Source organism: Macrotis lagotis, chromosome 1 (genome assembly GCF_037893015.1).
Source record: "Macrotis lagotis isolate mMagLag1 chromosome 1, bilby.v1.9.chrom.fasta, whole genome shotgun sequence".
NCBI classification, from domain to species: Eukaryota; Metazoa; Chordata; class Mammalia; order Peramelemorphia; family Peramelidae; genus Macrotis; species Macrotis lagotis.
The window spans coordinates 57,859,734-57,864,749 of NC_133658.1; positions in this window are offsets into that span (position 1 = coordinate 57,859,734).

The following is a 5,016-nucleotide window of genomic DNA, read 5'->3' on the forward strand; positions in this document are numbered from 1 at the left end:
ATTGAAGCTAAGCTAGATGCATTCTACAGCTGAGGATGTAAATCCCCTTTAAAAGAAGAGACATCTATGAGAGAGAAAGGAAAGAAGGGGTTTCTAAATTGAAAAGTCCTCTTTGGCAGGAGCCAAGGTAGGAGGTGCCGCTTACCTTGAACTTCCTTCCTGCTGATAAAGGAACAAACAGTGACTGTGGAGTTGTCATATGAAGCAGGCCACTCCTCCAATAAGGGCCAACTGGGCAATTTTCATGATCTGTTCCTCTCTCCATAGGTCAAAAATAATTGCCATTTTCAGATTGTTGAACCTCTGAATTAAGCATTAACCTTCATCAGTGAATCTCTGGGATGTGAAACAAGTCCTGATTCCCCTGGGCCCCAGTTTCCTTATTTGTAAAATAAAAAGTTTTGAATGCTATCTCTGAGGTCCCTTTCAGGCCTGAGATTCAATGATGTCATGACTTTGATTCTGAATTAGACAGCAACAATGGAATCAGTTTTCTCTTTAATCAATTCTCAAATTTCCAGTCTAATGGAGAAAGAAGGGGAAGCTTGAGCCAATAGGGGAAAACTCAAGCCAATAATTGAGTTCTTTCAATATTGACAAACTGATGCAAAATTACAAAGAATAACATGGCCCAGAAAAAGAGCTATGAGAAGACACTCCTCCCCCACAGCACACTCCTCTGAGGGGTGGGATGTCCATGACATGGAACATTGCCCATTACTTTCTGGCTTTCATTATTGATTGGCTTAGTTGATTTTTTTCCTTTTTTCTTTTTTTTTAAATAAAATAGTATTGGTTATTTGGAAGAGGTCTCTGGAAGGGAAGAAGAGGAGGGATACTGAGAAATTCTGGTGATATAAAAAAACTCAAAAGATATCAATAAGATTTTATTTTAAATAATATTGATGAGCTCCGACCAGAAGCAGAAGAGAATCATCAGGATGGAAGCCAGTGGACTAGATTTGACTTCTAATCTGGACCCTGATATATCATCATATTTCTCTTTAAGCAAGTCACTCTCTTTTCTTTTTCTCAGTTTTTCCTCTGTGAAATGAGGGACTAGGTGGTATCCAGTTATTTTTCCTCTGCTTTATTATTTTATTTTTTAAAGTCTTTGAAGGCTAAAGACATAAATAAGAGTGTTCACAAAGTAATGAATGAAGCCTCCCAAGGTCTAAGATGTATTCCATACAGCTTGGAAGAAGTAGCCAAGTTAGAATCATAGAAATATCAAGATCTCAATGAGACAATAGAATACAAAACACCCAAGCTGGCAGTTAGAACTTATTTAATCCAACCCCTTCATTGATAAAGGCTGAACTTTCTGGGTAAAGGTAAGGGTCCGGGTTCTTTACACAGTCAAGAATAATATGAAGGAATGGTTTTCTTATTATAGGATAATGATAATAATAATAATAATAATAATATACAATTATATTATGCTAGACACTATGATGAGTGATTAAATAGTTCCAAGCAAGTTGGGGTTAAATATATGAAGGAAAGACCCATGATGGGTTATGTAGGGAGACTAAAGATATTTGAGGGGAGCATATAATTTTTTTTAGTTTGATTCTCATAGTAGCAATATCAGAAAGAACACTTGGAAGTCTTCTAGAGTAGCTCAATGGAAATAGCTCTGCAGTCAAATGATCTGGATTCAAATCCTGCCTCTGCCCCATGCTACTTCTATAAAACTAGGGAAATCACTAGCTTCTTTCCCTGGGTCCCAAGGTTCTTGTCAATAAAATAAGGCTAGAGTAGATGACCCCAGAGTCCCCTTCTAGATCTATGGACAGTGGATACCCTCTGGAATTTCATATTCTTCCAAATGGCCAAACTCTTCCCAGTCTGGAGTGGCTGGGAATCACAATGCCATCCATTGATACTAGAGTGAATCTTAGAAGCTTCATTTTCCCCCTGGGGTAACATCTAAGGAGCCAGATATTGAGGTCCATTGTGCTGTGGGCTGGGCAATCAATTCTGAAAGTATTACCTAAGGCTAAAATTCAGTCCATGCATCTCCTTATATCTCCCTTACCATGTGGCATCTAGACACTTGTGGGCAGAGCTACATGTGAAAAAGTGGGAGACTTAGGTCACTGGGGAGTTTCTGCAGAGGTTGGTGTATATTAAAGCAGCAATGAGGTCAAGATCTTGTAGAGACAGGAATCCCATGGTCGATGGAATCTTGACTTGGAAATTTTCTAGCTGTATGACTCTACACAAGTCACTTACATTCTCTATGGTTTGGTTTCCTCATCTGTAAAAATGGGGATAAAAATGCTTTCATAACTTACTTTGCAGGATTGTTCTAAGGAAAGTGTGTGTAAACTTTGAAGCTCTAGGAAAATTTTATTGAAATTAAATTATTGTTATTAATGCTTGAGCATATTTGTGATGTGTGGGGTCATTGGTGAGAGGGTAGGGAAGCAGTAGGGGCAGAGAGCTCCTCCTTGTTGGGCTTGGTAATGCCCTCAGTGGGTTTCTGGATGGCATCTTGGCCACCGTGCGCTCCATCCTGTTAAAATACAAACAAACCACAGAAACCGTAAGTGCTGACTTCAGGAAGCTGGCTGCCGGTGGTGGTGGTGGTGGATGGGCAATATAAAAATAGCTCATCCCCAAGAGACAAGGCCTAACCAGCAACAACCAACCACCATCCAGAGAGCAGGAGGCGGGTGGAGGGGGACGATAGGGTGTGTGAGGAGGGGGTCCATTGGCTTTTCAGCCTGAAGATGCTGCTAGGGCCGTGAGTTAGTCACTCATCAGAAAGGCAGTATCCCTGACATTGAACCTGTGGAAAAGGCCAGAGCCTCATCCTTGAATGTCAGATCTAGAAAGGGATTTAGAGATGGTTTACTACAATGCCCTTCTCATACAGAGGGGGAAGTTGAGGCCCAGAGGTAGGTGGCCTGCCCATAGTGAAGTATCAGAGCCTAGATTTCAGCCCAGAGCTTTGGGTTCCACATCAAGCGGATGCTTCCTCTAAGTTAGTACCACAGCAAGAGGGTGAGACTAGACAAATTCTCAAATCTTTCCTGGTTTCAAAATCTCTGAACCATGAATCTTATAGAAGAAACTGAGGCCCAGAGACCTATCTCTGTCTCTCTTTGTCTCTGTCTCTGTGACTCCCTACCACCTTCTCTCCCTCTCTGCTTGGCTCTATCTCTCTGTAAAATCTGTCTTTCTAATTTCTCTCTCTCTCTCTCTCTCTCTCTCTCTCTCTCTCTCTCTCTCTCTCTCTCTCTCTCTCATATTTCCCCTGTCTCTGTTTCTATGTCTCTCCCTCTCTGCCTGTCTGTCTCTATTTCTTTCCCTCTCTGTTTCTCTGTGTTTCTGTGTCTTTATCTCTCTCTGCCTTTCTCTTTGCCTGTTTTTTTTCTCCTTCTCTGGTTCTTTGTCTCTATCTCTCCACCCCTGTTTCTGTGTGTGTCTCTCTATATATCTCTTTTCTTTTCACCTTTTCTTCTCTCTCCACTCTTCTCCCTTCTGACTCTTCCTTTATCTTTACCTCCCATCTTTCTATTTCCCTTTTCTTTCTCCTCTTCCCTCTCCCTTTCCCTTTTTGCTTCATTTCTCCCCTTTTCTTTAACCTTTCTTCTCCTCTTCTCTGTCTCTCACAACCATACCACCTCTCCTGCTCTCTTGCCCTTGGTTTTTTCTCTATTTTGCCTTCCCTTCATGAATGTAATAAATCAAATACTACTGAACATCCTGGTAATATTCGAGCTGCTGACCCAGACTTCAGAGGGAACTAAATAAGCTAATTGAAAGTTGGGGGAGCTGCCAACTCCCTATCCACCATATATCTGTGAAAGGATCTACTGGCTGAATGTTCCAACATATTCTAAGACATTCCAGCCCAGACCCCAGGAAACCCCTACTCATTGCCAAACTAAAAGTGAAAACTCCCTCGGGACTTGGGAATGTGAGGGTAAGAGGTCTGGGACTGGAATGGACATCTGTAGCAGAATGGGTTATAAAATCTCATCATGATCAACTCTACAAGATTCACCAATTACCTGTCATAGTGATCTCACTGCTAAGTGCCACCTATCCACTTGGTGGGAACTGTGACTGTGTCCTTATTGAAGAGAATTTGCAATTAAAAGGAGATATCTGGGTCTAGGAGGGATACATGGGCCTCTTTCAAAGTCCTTTCATTCTCAAACTCCTCTCTCCCTTGGCTTTGCATGGTGTGCTGCTTTGGAGAGTGTTTGGGAAGTCTCCAAGAATTTTCTTTAGGTAGTTGAGTGGAGAAGGCTGAAAGGAAGTTGGAAAGGAAATTTCTGCTTGCTGTGTGGGGAAAAAAAAAAAGTCAACTTAGCAATTCTTTTCCAGCCTACAATTGAACAGAAGCACATACTTTGGACAAGTCCTTTCTGATCCTGGCCTCAGTTTCCTCCTCTGTAACATGAGAGGACTGGATCAAATAGGATCTTAAGTCCCTCTCCAGATCTGCTTTTGAATATAGGACTCTCAAAGAGTGGTACAAGCTTCCTGAGGCAATACTGAAGATTTTCCAGTGAATGCCAGATATCCATTAGTACAGGATTTTCTGGAGAAGATACCCCAACAGAAACATCATGTCGCTTGTTATCCACCCAACCTTTTGAACTTTGAAACCAGGCTATAAATTTCATATGTGGATACCTTCAGGAGCCCTAATCTCTCCACAAAGTGCCAACTCACCCTAATTCATGAAGAAGACTCCCCTGAGCCTTCTCCCTCTTGTCTTTTCTCTTCTGTTCGACCAGTAGGCTCTAGATGGTGTTTGCTCTTGGAATATAGATATTTTAAAAAGCATTTCTTAGGCCTTTTTCTCCCCATTTAGTGATTATGCTCTGGTCAGCCTCAGAGATCAAGCCTGTTCCTAATTACTCTATTCTGATTTTTGGCTATAAGGCTACCTTAAAATGTACCCTCAGATTTCCCTGACAAGAAGGGTAATAGTAATATCTTCCTTGTTATCTTACTGCCCTGAGGTTGAAGTAAATAATACTTATGGGTCTC